The sequence below is a fragment of the Diabrotica virgifera genome, chromosome 6 (genome assembly GCF_917563875.1).
Source record: "Diabrotica virgifera virgifera chromosome 6, PGI_DIABVI_V3a".
Classification (NCBI taxonomy): domain Eukaryota; kingdom Metazoa; phylum Arthropoda; class Insecta; order Coleoptera; family Chrysomelidae; genus Diabrotica; species Diabrotica virgifera.
In genome coordinates, this window is record NC_065448.1 from 216,663,908 (window position 1) to 216,681,469 (window position 17,562).

Below are 17,562 nucleotides of genomic sequence, written 5' to 3' on the forward strand. Positions count from 1 at the left end.
AATAGCTCCAGAACACTTCTATTAAGAAAAACGAAAACTGGGACACCTATTTATCTTAGGAGATAAATCTATTCCATCATTTTTCAATTTTTAGTACCGGTCATAGGCGTCCGTTTAGGGTAGGGAAATGGATATTTTATCGCATAACTTTTCTGTGTTTAACTTTTAAGCATTTTTGACACTGGATTATTAAACTATGGGGTATTCTTGTACTAAAAGGTACTCTTGCTTTAAGTCGGTAGGATACGCCGTGTTCTAGAAAAATCGATTTGGAAAATTTTTCGGTTTTTGAATTTGAAAAAAAAAATAAAAAAAAACTATTTAGAAAAACGAAAACTGGTAAGTTTATTTCTCTTCCAGAGATGAATATTTTATCAATTGTCAATTTCTAGTATCGGTCATAGGCGTCCGTCTTGGGTAGATCAACGAAATCTCAAAACTTGCTTTAATTGTTAAGCATTTTTGACAGTAGAGTATTAAATTATGAGGTATTCTAGTACTAAAAGTTACTCTTGCTTTAAGTCGGTAAATACATCGTTTTTTTATTTTTTTTTTCAAATTTTTCTTAAATTCAAAATACGAAAAATTTTGAAATTGATTTTTCTAGAAAACGGTGCATCCTACCGACTTAAAGCAAGAGTACCGTTTAGTACTAGAATACCTCACAATTTAATAATATAGTGTCAAAAATGCTTAAAAGTTAAAGACAAAAAAGTTATGCTATAAAATAACCGTTGTCCTACCCAAAACGGACTCCTATGGCCGGTACTAGAGATTCCCAATTGATGGAATCGATTTATCTCTGGAAGATAAAAAGGCGGACCAGTTTTTGTCTATCGAAATGAAAGCGTTTTGGAGATAAAAAAAATCTAATTACAAGACGCCATCTTCAAAGGGCTCTAGCTCCCTTAGGAAACATTTTTGGATTATGTGAATTGTGTTAAATTGTCTTAAAATTATCTTAGGAATCTTAAAATTATATACAGAGTGTTCCATTTTAAAAAAACATAAGTTTGTGTCACCCTGTCAATACGGGTAGCCCTGTATATTAGAAAATATTTTTAAATTATGATCCTCTCTTTGCCCCACGTTTTACCTAAATAACTTTTTTTCGTATCTCTTACGACAAACGAGTAATTGAACTTTGTCACACTAATGCCCCACCCTGTATACGAAATAACTATAAAACCATCCTTCCTCTTTGTAAATAGACTTATATTAAGATTCTTGAAACATATGCAAAATGGCATGACTCAGAACATCGTGGAATTTTTCACAAATTTTCTTACAAATCTAGGACCCCTGCCGTCTTATAAAAACCGTCGAGTACCGAAAAAGTATTGATTGCATTTGAGTATTATAACTTTTTAAAGGCAGGATTCAGAAAATCACGGAATCAGGGTAAAAATTTTGCGCATAATTTTCCAAGGGACAAGTATACTTAAACAGTAGGAGACGTCATGCCAACATTTTTTTTGATCATTTTGAAATAAATATGTTTAATTTATTTAGTTGGCAGGACCCAGAAAATCATGAAAATTTCAATATTTTCCTTACATGTTTGTATACATATATACTCCGTTAGCCCGTTTGCAACCCTCCTGCCCAAAGAATTTTCTTCATAAAATCCATAGTCTCCTGTCATTTTACGGATATGGCAGGACTCAGAAATTCATCGCAAAACCCTATTTTTATTTTTTGGGAAAATCTAATTTTTACAGGAAAATGTCACAGAAAATTTGTGGATATTTCCACAAATTGTAAGTAATAAAACACGCTGTATTTACCTGTCACCGTGTCATAAAGAAAATTGCCCAGCGCAAGTACATGTAATAATTATTATTACATGTACTTGCACTGGCCAATTTTTTGTGTGACACGGTGACAGGAAAATATAGCGTGTTTTATATGTACGTTCATGGGTATTTTTTCATTTTTCCTACTGTACCTCGTCTACCCTTCCACTATTGCAAAAGGCAGGACTTAGAAAATCGTGGCTGAACTTCTGTATAATATCTCCCGGTCTAAAAATCCCTGGTAACAGATGGACGTGGATAATTCAACGTTTTCACATTTTTTCAAAATGGGTGAAAACAATAAATCTAAATTTGGTGTTTATGAATCTATTTTTATAGCGGTTTCCCACACTAGCTGTCGTAATTGATGAGCTTCGACATCTATTCCGGCATTTCTGATTTAAAAATATTCTGAAATACATAAAACAACTGGAATCGCGGTTTAATGTGTTATCACGAACAGGCGATTTTTGTTTTAATGTTACCTCTCTGTTGTATCAAAGGCCGTCAATTTGAGGTAGGAAAAGTTACAAAACAACTAGTAAGAATAGATATCCTTGAGAAGTTTTTAATTTATAAATTTACCACAACGGATTTTGAGAACACAAAAGAAAAACTAGGCAATAATAAATAATTCAACTAAAAAGTGGATTTTCAAATTTTTCTCATCTCTAAAAGAGAAAACTCTTTTAGGCATGCAAGAAAAAACTTTTTATTATGGATTCTTTTATTTTTCTGATAGAGACAACAGCGAAAGTAGCCTACACCGAAGAAATTATATTTTAGTTTAGAAAAACTAGTAAAAAAGCCCATGTTGTGAAACTTTGGAATAATAGATATGTAGCAAGTTTTTTAGGTACTAAGTAGGGGAGAGTTGGACAAAACGGGATACCATTCTTGCTTATTTTTATTACGGAAAAAATGTTAAAGAAATTATCATATTATTATTTTTTATAGGTATAACATTTATTGAAGCACACAAAAAACATATTTTTAGCTATTTTTAATGACTGGAAAATAGCAAAAAAAAATATTTATTAAAGTCCTGCACATCCCGTTTTAGCATACCACGGTTGGATAAAACGGGATAGGTTCACAATATTTAATTGTTGGCATAAAATTATCTAAAAAGTATATTTAAGTAGATATAAGACTGCAAAGCAAAATTGACCTTTGAAAAAACAATATCTTCAGTAGTCAGAAACTTAAAAATAGGCCTTTTTTATGTTTTATTGTAAAATGGGAAATAATACTTTTTATTTAGGACTAGGCACGTATATCAGAACAAAAGTCACATAAAAATATGTTGTTCTTTATCAGTATGAGAACACGCTTTATCACTATTTAAAAAATTAATAGGCCAACAAATAAATAGGTGGATAAAACGGGACATAAAAAACTGTATCCCATTTTATCCAACTTATAAGTGTCCCGTTTTGTCCAACTCAGACATTTTTCAAAACAAAAATGGCTCCTACCTAAACTTGAAGGTAAAATTAGATAGACTACACATGAGGAATATTCGTTAATGAGTGCTTAATTAAATGTAATAGTCACCGGAATTATATGTGTAGATATGTAGGCAATATAATGTAGAAAACAACGCACTTAAAAGTACAAAGTATGTACCAAAAAAATTGAGTCAAACAATTCTAAACACAACAACTTTTCATCAAATAATGGCATCAAGGTAAAACGAACTGAGAATGTTAAAATGACGACTGAGAACAAGTTTTCGTCGTTGTCCGATTCAGTACCGGATTTAGGGCACTTGCGGCCCTAGGCCAAATTACCTCGAGCGGCCCCCTATAACTTCACGATTATGTAATTAAAGCATAAAGCACATTTCATAATAATACATAACGTTTATTTTAATTTTACTTTTTAAAATTAGTACAACATACAAAGCATAACATAAATGAATAGAAATACCACTAATTAAATAATCTTGGTTTACAAATTTGGCTAAAACCCCAAAACAGCTCTAACAACAATGTCTATATTGACAGAAAATACATAATTCAAAAAGTTAGCAAACAGCAGTTATTTGTAAAATTATTAATATTGCTAAACTTATTATATCATAAATTATTATTGCAGTTAATTGTTAAAATTAAATAACATTTTCCGCAAATCGCCAGGAAATTTTGACATTCATGTCAAAATTTCTTGAAGAAAAAGTCAGGACTTCCTTACTGTAAGGAAATGTCATTTCCTTACTGTAAGGAAATGATATTTCCGTACAGTTGTTAGTGTTCTACATAAATGATAGAAAACACATTGCTATTAAAACCTTGTAAATTACCTTAATCATTAAATTTTCTTTATCTGGAGCTTCCTGGATAAATTTTTCAATTTCTTCCTTCGTTAAAATCTTAGATTTCTTTGCCCTATAACCTTGAGCTTGCCGTTTCAATAAAGAACGAAGTTTTGAGTATGTAGATATATCTACATTGTGTTTAAGTGCAAGGGTTGACTTCAGCATTGAATAATTGGCCCATAATGTTGAAGATTTCATCTTTAAACAAAGGTCTAGGAAGTATGCCATTACAACATTTTCTGAGAAAGAACTCGTATTTTTACTCATGCGATAATCCATAAAACGTCTGTATGCATTTTCGTACTTTTCTCTTGATTTCTTTGGCAATAATTCTAATGAAGCAGTATTCACTGCCTCAACCAGCTCTGGAGGAGTCCCAGGAATGGAAATTTCATCATCACTTATCATTTTACTTTCGAGAACACCAGCAATTAAATTTATAAGCGTCAAGTTTGAGAATTCAACCTCAATACGTTTCCATAGTAACCCAAGTAATTTTATTAGGAATTTCAAAGCACCATTTATTTGGGAATAAAATTATCGCGTTTTTTTTTAAATCAATCAATATCTGTCGAATTTTAAACGATTTGCGGAAAAATAGTATGTTTACCTCGTAGGAAAAGCCACATTCCTGGACTCTGTGTTGCTAAGTCTCGGCTTGCGCCTCGACTTAGCAATCTTCACAGTCGTCCAGGAATGTTAAGCTTTTCCTACCCGGTAAACAATGTACTATTGTTTCATTCGGGGGTTAAAGTACAGGTGACAACGAAAGGTTTTTTTTATTAATGGCTTTGACATAGCCAATTAGCCAGACTATTTGTTTTTTTTTGTATGGTATTACAATAACAATTTTAAGTTAATATCTAAGCCTACTTATTATCTAAATTTACAGGGTGTTATAATATATTAATGGATACATTTTTCAATTTTGTGTGATATTTTTACAATTTTTAATTTTATTATCTAAGCCTATTTAAAATTTAAATTACAGGACGTTACATATTAACCGAAAGGTTGAAAAGTTGAAAAGACATTATAAGTAAAATAACAAGCAAAATAATATGAACTGTAATAGTAATAGGTTAGGGCACTAAAAAATAAAAATATTAAGAATACAAAAAATAAACTTCTAGATCGTTCAATTCTCACATTATTCTCTTATACTGAAAAACGTCAATGAAATGTTCTTAATTTGGATAAAGTTGGATTAGTGATTAACATTGACACTCACACCACTCCGTACTCATAATAATAAATCTCATATCTAAACCCTAAACACTCACTTTTCTAGCTTTTTTGACTGCAAAATCTTTAATCAAATCGTTAAAGTCTAAGGCTTGAAAAAGCTCAGAATTTGAAATAGAACTAGCCAAACTAGACAATTTAGAATCTTCGTCAGAAGTCGAGTTCCTCAAGTAGTTTTTCAACACGCTGAATGATATTTCTCCACATGCATTAGATGTCACCATGTATAATTCCTCGGAGGCTTGGTAATGTTGTTACCATGAGGTTCTGTTTCTTCATAAAATATACCTTCAACAAAACCTTTGAACTGTCCACACTCTTCTTCAAAGTCACCATCTATGTCGATACTTTTTAGCCGAAATAGAAGTTTTTCCCTTGATTTCTTCATTAGAAATTGCCGATAAGTTGTTTAAAAATCCAAATTCTTCATTAAGACTGAAATAAACTTTAGACCTTTATTCATTCAATTCTGAATAAAGCCTGTCAATTATTATAACATTGAATGTATTAATCTTTAAGTATTCTTTGCCATTAAAGTTGGGTTCAGTGGATTTATCTTCTTTGTCTTCGCCAGGGAGAGCTTTTCTTTTCGGGCGTCTTTTTATTTCAAGAATATAGGTTTCATTTTTAGACAACTCTTTTCCTCTTTGTTCATAGGAATCAAGGTTGTCTCTCAGACTCAATACGTACTCCTTTAGAGATTTGTATGTGTTGCATATACAAATACTACTACTACTACTATCGGTTTACAGCGTTCTCCGACGCCTTCCGACTCCTAACCGCCATTCTTCTCTGTTTAACCGTAGACCTGGAGGGATTTCTCTTTCCTGTAGTTCTTTTTCAATTCCCTCCCTCCAGCTTCTTCTCGGCCTTCCTCTTTTTCTTCTCCCTTGTGGTGTCCATGCCAAAATCTGTTTAGGGATCCTGTCATCTGGCATTCTCTGTACATGGCCGTACCATACCAGTTGTTTTGTTTTTATGTCATCAATTATTGTATGTGTTACTCCCATCATTTCTCGTATTCTCTCGTTCGGTATCCGATCTCTTCTTGATTTGCCTGCTGCTCTTGTATATACAAATACTATGTTGTATATAATAGCGGAGACGATGGAGGGGGGGCATCCATCATTTCGGCGCCTTGATAAGAAAGGAAGTGACTCATCACACGGGGCCCCTGCCGTATGCCAGTGCGGGCTACATCAATTCATCACATTCCTATCTAGAACTTTCCACAATCCACCTTCAATCTGTAGCCTCCTATACCCTGGCAAGAGTTAATATTTATTTTTGATTGAACATTGTTTTGAACATTGGATATTTTAATTAGACTTTCGAAAATAAAAATTCAATTTTTTTACCAAAAAAAAAAAAATTTTACAAAACGCTGCGGCCCCTTTTGCTTGCGGCCCTAGGCCGCGGTCTAGTCGGCCTAGTGGTAAATCCGGCACTGGTCCGATTGATAGCAGCCCTAGTTGGGTCTCTAGGCTAGGTATCCCGTTTTATCCGACTATCCCGTTTTATCCAACTCTCCCCTATATATAGAAACAGAACGTCCATGATTTCTACAAAGTATTCGCTGTTGTTTTTTAGTTATTAACAATTTTAACCCTCTGTAAAATCCAAATGGTCAAATTCAACATCGTTACAATTGTACAGAAATATCTGAATCCGCAAAGAAAGACCTTGGAACACGTTGTTTAATATGAGCATTGTACAGATCGGGAGCTATCAGTTTCTGAAGCATCTCCCATAGGTGGTCAATGGGATTAAGATCTGGCGATTTTGCTGGTCACCAATGGCGGATCTATTGCCTTGGGAAGGGAAATTTGCCTTAGGGAGGGAACTTCCATTGAAACAACCAAAAAACATAAAAAATATAAACCCAAACTAAGGTAAACGTACCTATTATCGGCACCTTTAGCACGTTAAGCACAATGGAGCTTCATTTTAATTAGGTTAGTAACCAAATTAGCTGAATAAAGTGTATTCAGATTATTGTTTTGGCTAATAAAATCTATCACAATTACACACAAAATATTTACTTTATCCTAAAACAAACTCATAATATTTAAAAAATTAATAAAATAAAAAGTGTCGTAAGTCCCCATTATCGGCATTCTAAATTAAATTCATGCTCTAATTTTCGGCATATCAAGGATCCTATTTTCGGCATGAACTAGATACCCAAAATTTGAATAATTATTGTACCTAAATATTTACTTAAATACTATTGAAGTAAATAAATTATTGTATGTAAATACATATTATTTCTAACAATTATTAAAGCTAATTGGCTCTTCCCAAAGCCATAAATTCCACAAAAAGAAGAAGAAGAAAAAAAATTCCTACGCATTACTACACCCTTCATCGAGGCACTTACGAAATTTTTTCAAAATTTCAAAATTATTCATCAAGTTATCGCGAAAAAGGATAAAATGTGAGATTCTATCTAACGTCGCGACTACTCGCGGGTTAAACACACTTTATTTTAGTAGTCATTGACACAAGCATTTCCTTTTCATTTTCCTCTTCTGGTGTGAAAAACGGGCCTTCGTGACATTATTCAGTTTAATCTTTGTCTTGCGATTAGAAATTCTATTATTAAAGGTTTGTGCAACTTTTTTTTTTCTTTTCGTTTTCCAATTTTTTTTTGGATTTGCTTTTCTTTCCGTTACATTTTTAGCTGTTCTTCTTGTCTTTCTTTTCTTCTATTTTCTTGTAATATTGTTGCCACTGAGATTGTTTGTATGTTCTAAAAAAAAGTCCTTATTTCAATATATGATTGAAACTGCCTATCCAACAACTGCTTTTTTGTTGCAGGAAATCCACAGGCTGCAATCCGAAATAGTCATGCTATCAGTAGGTTTTCTTCTTTTTCTGTTAGTGTGATCCCTGGTCCAGATTTCTTCTCTAAAGAAGTTCTACCGTTTACTTTATCCTGTAGAGTCGATCTAGGCACCTTATACAATTTGCCAGCTGTTTTAAATGGCATTCCTGACTGAACAGTTACAACACTTTTGTTTATATCTTCTGAAGAATATTGAATTCTATTTTTTTCTTTTACATTATTAATTTCTTTATTTTAGTCTAAAACAAAGAATTTCCAATTATCGGCACGTATAGTCATGTATTATCGGCAGTGTTATACTTGGTCAAATTATGGCTATTTCTAGTATAGATTGATATGGGATGCCGAAAATTGGTACAGAGAATCATCGTTTTTTATTGCATATAATGACCAAACATTTGTCATAGTAAGTTAAAAGATGACGCTAAAATCAACATATATAGAGTCTAATGCATATAACCAATTATCGGCACTCCAGCCGATGATTGGATCATCTGTTAATATTTACGTACCTATTATCGGCACCTTCAAAATACTGCAAAAAGCTATAGAAAAACAGTTTTTGGCCAACATATAATCAAAATCAACTATTTCGCAACACATAAAACTTAATAAAACGGTTATTCGAAATTTTAATCAGAAATTATAGCATTCTATAGCTTACCTGTTTCTTAACACATACAATAAGAAACACTTCCCATGAGAGCTTGGCGCCAACAGGCCAATATATTTTAAATGTTGTGATTACAGTTTTCGTCTGACAATTGACATATTTTTCGTACGCCTGGATAAAGGTTCTTATAAATTATTGAAATACTTTCGTTCAACAATCACGTGCAAGAATTCTTATTTTTTTCGATTATGTAGAATTACTGCCGATAATTGGGGTAGTGCCGAAAATAGGATGGTTTACCTTACATAAAACGTATAAATAGAAAAACTTATATGCATTGTTCGCTTCATTTTCATAACTAGCGATTTTATTAGGTTGAATTTGTCTGTCTGTAGTTTAAGTTTCATCTCAGCTAGAATATTTTTATGTTACAACAATTTTTTTCTTTAATTTTTGATCGTGTTAGGGGGGATATCTCCATTTTCCCTCCCCTGAGATCCGCCACTGCAGCAGTGGCAAATGGAAGGACAACAGGTTTTAAGATAGGTCAATATATTGATATTGATTTAAAGTACGTTTCACAAAACGGAAACAGTTCGATTATGAAAAACTATTCCAGCCTACATCGTAACTTGTAGACCACTATATTAAATAACACCCTGTACAAGCCTGAGCCTCTCTTGTCGACCATGTCCTCTCCAAACTCTCACTCCTCTTGAATCGGAGTGCATCACACAGATCTCAATTATTGTAAGCTCCAATACACATGTTGTTGTGTCCAATTTAAAATGAGTACACGATTTCCAGTGCATTTCCTAAAAAAAAAACGAATACACGAAATCAAGCAATATTTATTTTAAAGCGATTCAATCACAAATACATAACAATTAAATAAAACAATAAAGTATTTAAAAAACAAATTGAAACTTGTTGTTTTAAAGTCAATAGCATAAAAAATTTCAATGTAAAACGATAAAACGAATAATGTTTAAATTGTTTTTATTTATTTTTTTTGTTTTTTTTTTGGTAGTCAGTGTTATTACCTCTAGTCATTATACAAGCTTCAGTTTGCGTGGGCACGCTCCTAATCAAATTATCAACGTTTTGTTGTGGTACCATTCTTCAAGAGTACTCCATTCTTCAAGAGTAGCTTGTACTAGCCGTGCGGTGTTTTGTGGATTATCCCAGCGAGCTCTAATTTTCCTTTTAAGCATATCCCACAAATACTCTATAGGGTTAAGCTCCGGTGAGCAAGCAGGCCACTCCAAATAAGGGATATATTCTGCTTCAATGATGTATCTAGTGACTCTAATGTAGGGTGACCAAATCATAAACTTGAAAAAACGGGACACATCCAAGGAGCAGTAGCGCACCTAGAATTTTTCTCTGGGGAGGTGATTTTTTTTTTTGTATTGTTTGTGAAAGATAATTTACATTTTCCTACTATTCTTATATTTTTCATATGCTCGGGGGGTTAACCCCCTTGGGTGCACCACTGCCAAGGAGGGGCCTCCATCGAGATGTAATTATTGAAACATGGTGTTTTAGCTTATTTGGGAAATATAAATCCTTTTCAATTTACTTACGTAAATTACATGATCGTCAATTACATCAAGGCTGCGAAACAGACAGAACACTAAAAAACTCAGCCAGAATGACATGAATCAACAACCCGTCAGAACAAAACAGGAAAGAATACAAAATAGCGAGAAATAAGGGTAACGTAACAAATAAAAAAAAGAAAATTACTGGTTTCGCTGGATGATATTGAAAAGGACAGGAAAGACGAAAGACCATAAAATAAAACAATTTTGCAAAAAAGTCAGAGCAACCAAAAATACGCCTAGTATTACAAGAGGACTAAAAAAACAAAAAGGAGAAATCGCATTTGAAGACAAACAGAACAGTAGAATATGGGAAGAATATTACGAAAAAATGCTATTCACTGCAAAGGAAGACTGTGATGCACAGAACCATAAATATTTGAAACTGTATCCATCTTTAGTTACTTAGGAGTAACAATAGGGAAAACCGGAAAAGAGAGAACCGAAGAAAGAATTCTGAAAGTCAAAAAAAACATAAATATGGATTGAATAGAAATCTGCTGAGAAACAAAACTCTAAGTAAGAGAACAAAGATGAATAAAGACAATAAGATCTTAATAAGACCTGTTGTTACATATGGGATGGAAACAATGACGATTAACAAGAAAGAGGAAGGAAGACCTTCTGAAATTTGAAAGAAAAATAATGAGAACAATACTGGGCCACAATGTAACAAGATAGGGAGAAATAAGAATGAAATCAAATGCCGAAATTGAAGAAGAATTAAAGAGAGAAAATATAGTCAGATGCATAAAATCAACCCAACGTAAATACAGGACATTTAGGCGTCCCGAGAGACTTTTTCTGGACACCGGGACAAATCGTTAAAAAACAGGACAATCCCGTTTTTACGGGACGTTTGGTCACCCTACTCTAATGGTAAGTGGAGGTTCATTATCATGCATGAAAATTAAATTTTCTCCTGTTGCACCTCTCCAGAGCCTAACTAAAGGTTATCAACATACCTGTGAGCAGTTAAAGTCAATTGGATGAAAATTAAAGGAGTTTTTTTACGGATCACAATTCCTCTCCAGAACATTACACTTCCCCTTGTATATTTGTGAACAGATCTGGCAGTTTTCGTTCTTGCTTGTGTTCCTCGACCTCTAAGTAGGCGTCCCGAGAGACTTTTTCTGGACACCGGGACAAATCGTTAAAAAACAGGACAATCCCGTTTTTACGGGACGTTTGGTCACCCTACTCTAATGGTATGTGGAGGTTCATTATCATGCATGAAAATTAAATTTTCTCCTGTTGCACCTCTCCAGAGCCTAACCAAAGTCAACATACCTGTGAGCAGTTAAAGTCAATTGGATGAAAATTAAAGGAGTTTTTTTACGGATCACAATTCCTCTCCAGAACATTACACTTCCCCTTGTATATTTGTGAACAGATCTGACAGTTTTCGTTCTTGCTTGTGTTCCTCGACCTCTAAGTACACGATTTCGTGATTTTAACTATTTATAATGGGAAATAAGCCACAATATTATTAAAAAATGATTTTTATTAACGTTTCGACGCCCAAATCGGGTGCCGTTTTCAAAATACAAAATACTACTAACATAAACAAAAATGGTATTGCTTAGTAAAAAAATTCTTCTAATAATTTATTTAATTTGATTCATTTATATCGGCAATTCAGATACATATTGTAGCGGTTATCAGTGTAATTACTTCTAATTACAATAAAACTAGCGGTTCGTATTTATATACGACTTTATTTATATTTATACAAGTTTACTTTACAAACTTTAGCTTAAGACTAACTCTATTTACAAACATGTCCTATTTATATATGCGATACAGATATTCCAGAAATATCTATATATCTCCAGCTATGTCCATGTGACCGCTTGCACGTCATCGTCGCTGCATCGGCGTATCTCGAAACATCGATAGTGTTCTGTCTGTCCGGAGACGGGAGCTGGTATACGAGGGTAGGTCAATAATTATTTTGTTACACTGCTCCCCTCTTAAGATCTGAGCGTCCCGATCAGCAACTCTAGATGGCCCAGGATGGCGGAATCTACAGGATTCTCCGGCTCTGCATACACCCCTAGAAAAGAAGTAACAGTCTACTGTCTTTGAAGGGTATGACATCTTCGGGTTCATGCAACACACAGTAATCCGTACGCCAGTTTCTCTGAAGATCACTTCCAGCATGCTTCTCACAATCTTCCAATCCAGATTTTCTACTGCATGGCCAATTTTTGGTAAAGCCAAATCTTTGATGTCATAATTACAGACCATTTTCTTCAAATTAGTTAGAGCACGCCATATGTTCTCGTAGCTTGGCGTGTCCGTATAAGACTTCCTGGTCACTATATACAGCAAAGATCGAGGACCATCTTTCAATCGCAATACTCTTCCAATTTTAGGTTGTTGATTCCTTAACTCGTCCAGGCGGCCGAACTTTCTATTGAATACGGACGAGATTCCTTTAGTCATCTCGAGGTCTTGTGCAACACAGTGGGCTAGAGAGACGTTTTCTGGAACACCAAACAGATCTTGCTGAACTTCTGTGGTCACGCCGAATCTAGCACTCTTTCTTTCTGCGTAATTTGACATAAATTGATTAAAACTTGGCTGTACGACATCTTTCATCTCCTGTTGGAGGACTCGTGCTTCTTCTGTTTCATTTGAGCCAGCATATGGTGCAAGACGATTTATGTGAATAACTTTTGGTTTACCGTTTGGCAACTTCTTAATTCTATATATTACGTCATTTATTTTCTTCTTAACTTCATACGGACCTTCCCATTGTCTTTGCAGTTTAGGACACAAGCCTCGACGACGTTGCGGGTTATAAAGCCAGACAAGATCACCTACTTCGAAGCTTTCATTCTTGCATCGAGAATCATATTGATCTTTCATTCTGTCACTGGCTATCTGAATGTGTTGTCGGGCAAGTTCATGAATGTTGTTCATTCGTAATTTCAGGCGGTCAACGTAGTCTTCGCCTGCAACATGTTCCTCGGAAGGTCCGCAGCCAAACTCTAGGTCGCAGGGCAACCGAACTTCACGACCCAACATCAGGCAGGTTGGTGTTTGACCTGTAGTTTCATTTACGGCCGAGCGGTAGGCCATCAGGAATAAATGAATGTGTTGGTCCCAATCTCGCTGATGTTCAGATACAACTTTGGACAAGTGTTTACCCATCGTTCGGTTCATCCTCTCGACCATCCCATCTGATTGAGGATGCAGGGGTGTTGTTCTGGTCTTATTGGCACCAATCAATTTACAAACGTTTTGGAAAAGAGCTGACTCAAAGTTTCGCCCTTGGTCGGAGTGGATCTCCAAGGGAACACCAAATCGGCTGAAGAATTCTTTAACAAGTACCTCTGCAACGGTAGCAGCTTCTTGATTTGGTAATGCATAGGCCTCGGTCCATTTCGTAAAATAATCCATGGCTACCAGGATGTATTTATTTCCAGCATCAGTTTCTGGAAATGGACCTGCAATGTCGATTGCTACTCTTTCCATAGGACTGCCAACATTGTACTGTCTCATGGGTGCTCTCTTTTTACCAACTGGACCATTACCGGATGCACACAGTTCACATTTCTGGCACCATCTTCTTACATCATCTTTACAGTTCACCCAATAGAACCGTTCTCGAACCTTTTGCAGAGTCTTCGTAATACCAAAGTGTCCACCTGATGTACCGTCATGCAACTGACGCAATACTTCTGACACTTTACTTTTAGGTACAATCAACTGAAGCTTAGATTCTGTACTATCATCGTTCTCAAAGGTTCTGTACAGAAGATCATCTTTTAGTATCAGGCAATTCCATTGGCTCCAGTAGGCCTTGACTTCCGGACTACATGCACTAATGTTTTGCCAACTAGGTCTCTCACCTCGACGCATCCAATCCAATACTCTTTTTATACATGGATCGTCTTCTTGGGCTTCTTGTAACTGTTGTGGCTGCCATTGCTCATTAACGACGGTAGTTCGTCTCACAGGGCAAAGCTGTTCATCTACTTTAAGCCGGTGATTACAACTTTCACTGCATGGCCGTATCGAGGAAGCATCTGTATTTGAACCAACTCTTCCAGCCCTCCTCATGCGTCTCTTCGGCATCGTGTCACGAATCACCCTCCGTACCATTTCCACCAAACGTTCATCTTTTCTCTTATCGCCTTTTTCCACGGTTATTACTCGATTGTTTCGTGAAGCTTGGCTAGCTGCTTCGTGTTCCAAGGCAATAGCAAGTGCTTCATCTAAAACTTTCGGCCTTGCTAGTCGTAAAGCTTTCTGTAGTTCATTATCTTTCAGCCCATTGACGAAGGTATCTACTGCAATTTCTTCTAAAACGCTGTCTGGCACCTCTGGATAAGCCAACCGCACCACACGAGCCACATCTGCTTCAAATTCTTGCAGATTCTCACTTGCTCGTTGACTTCTACTTCGCAGTTGTGCTTTGTATACTTGTTGTAGATGGGCATCTCCATAGCGTTTTTCTAGACGAGTGAACAAGGTCTGGTAACAATTTTCTTGACCCTTGGGAATTGACCTTAATATATCTGTAGCATCACCTCGTAAAGCAGCAGTCAAGGAAACAGCCTTTTCTTGTTCGGTCCAATGATTGGCGGTCGCAATAGCTTCAAACTGTCTAAGATATATGGACCAAGAGGACTTTCCATCAAATGGTGGTAATTTGAATCTCATATTATGCGACATTTCTTCTCTCGGTAGTTCATCTTTCACTACAGGATCTAAAGCTACTGCATGAACTGACGGTTGCACTTTTGTATCGGTTATCATGCTCTCTAATTCTTTGATCTTCTCTTCTACGGCCAAAACTACTGCATTAACTGAAGGTAGCACTTTCGTATTGGTTACCATAGTCTCTAGTTGTTTGATCTTATCTTCTAACATTTCTTTACTGTCGTCTACGCTTTTCTGTATCTTATCGAATGTTCTAGAAACCTCTTCAAATTTCTCGTCGTTCTGTCTACAAACGTCTTTAATTACTTGAGAAACACTTTCAAATTTCTCGTTGCTCTGTCTACAAACTTCTTTAATTACTTGAGAAGTCTCGTCAAATCTTTTAGCAACATTTTCGAATTTATCGTCGCTTTTTCTAGAAGTTTCATCGATCTTTTGAGAAACACTTTCAAATTTCTCGTTGTTCTGTCTACTAACTTCTTCAAGTTTCTCGTTGTTCTGTCTACTAACTTCCTCAAGTTTCTCGTTGTTCTGTCTAGAAGTTTCATCGATCGTTTCAGAAACAGTTTTTAATTTCGATAAGATTACTTGTTCTGCTGACTGGAAGTGGAACGTCTCTGGGTCATCTCCGTTCTTCGTGAGGACATCCTTGAGTCGTGCTTGTAGGACTATCTTGCACCCACTGCTGTCTAATTCGTACTCTTCTAATTGTTCACGGAGCTGTTTTATGGTCAGTTCTTGTAGCAACATCTTTGGTCGGCACACACGTACTTTTCAAAATGTCTAAGTCTTTCCGAATACCGAACAATCAACGCACTTCAATTATTCCCGACGAATAAAGTTCAAAAGTCTTTCCGAATACCGAACAATTAACGCACTCCGATTATTCCCGACGAATAAAGTTCAAAAGTCTTTTTTTTTCACTTTTCATTTATTTACACTCCACACCGTTAACACCAACTGTAGCGGTTATTTACTGTGTAATTACTTCTAATTACAATAAAACTAGCGGTTCGTATTTATATACGACTTTATTTATATTTATACAAGTTTACTTTACAAACTTTAGCTTAAGACTAACTCTATTTACAAACATGTCCTATTTATATATGCGATACAGATATTCCAGAAATATCTATATATCTCCAGCTATGTCCATGTGACCGCTTGCACGTCATCGTCGCTGCATCGGCGTATCTCGAAACATCGATAGTGTTCTGTCTGTCCGGAGACGGGAGCTGGTATACGAGGGTAGGTCAATAATTATTTTGTTACAATATGATACATTTTAAAGTAGAAGACTTTAAAATGATATTGCCAATATTTATGAGTTGCGTTCCTGGGACGACTTTACTGAAAGATAGTTCATTCGATTACATGAAATCAACCCCAACTCAAGAATATCCGTCACAAAAAAATCATAGCATGTGATCAGTCTTTAAAAAGACAACCACATGCAACGGTGACATTAAAATTCTCTATATTAAAAATAGAGAATTTAATAGATCTCAAATATGTCAACACGCATGGGATAATGAACATAGAGTTCAGTGGAGAGATTCAAGTATAGTCCTGAAAGAAACAGATAGTAAAAAGAAAAAAATCAAAGAAGCGGCTCTAATTATGCTAAATGAAACAAATTGTGTCGCAAATTCCTCGGTGGAATGCAGTAGGATGTGGATACCCATACTGAAAGAGGAAGTCAATAGAAAGAAAATACCACAATTAGTAAGTCAATAGTCGAGTTAGTACATATTTTATATTTTAGTATTACTTATATATCCATGTATTATTGATATTATTTATAATTTAAACAAAATTATAGTAAAGTTAGAATTTGGTATTAATTTTGAGAGTAAATTAAATGTAAGACCAAATACTTACGATGTCGGGATATTATCACGAGGTTTTTCCTGGTTTTCCCTCGTGATTTACTATGAGATCTCTAACGCGAGAATTTTAATGTCACCGTTGCATGTGGTTGTCTTTTTAAAGACAGATCATATGCTATGATTTTTTTGTGACGGATATTCTTGAGTTGGGGTTGATTTCATGTAATCGAATGAACTATCTTTCAGTAAAGTCGTCCCAAAAACGCAACTCATAAAAATTGGCAATATCATTTTAAAGTCTTCTACTTTAAAATGTATCATATGTATCTGAATTGCCGATATAAATGAGTCAAATTAAATAAATTATTAGAAGAATTTTTTTACTAAGCAACAACATTTTTGTTTATGTTAGTAGTATTTTGTATTTTGACAACGGCACCCGATTTGGGCGTCGAAACGTTAATAAAAATCATTTTTTAATAATATTGTGGCTTATTTCCCATTATATATAGTTAAAATTGTAAAAATGCCACAAGAAAATAGCTTCAGAACAACATTACGATTTCGTGGGTCATCTGATTTTTCACAAATCCTGGCTTTTTCTGAAAATAGCACATTTTGTCAATTCTC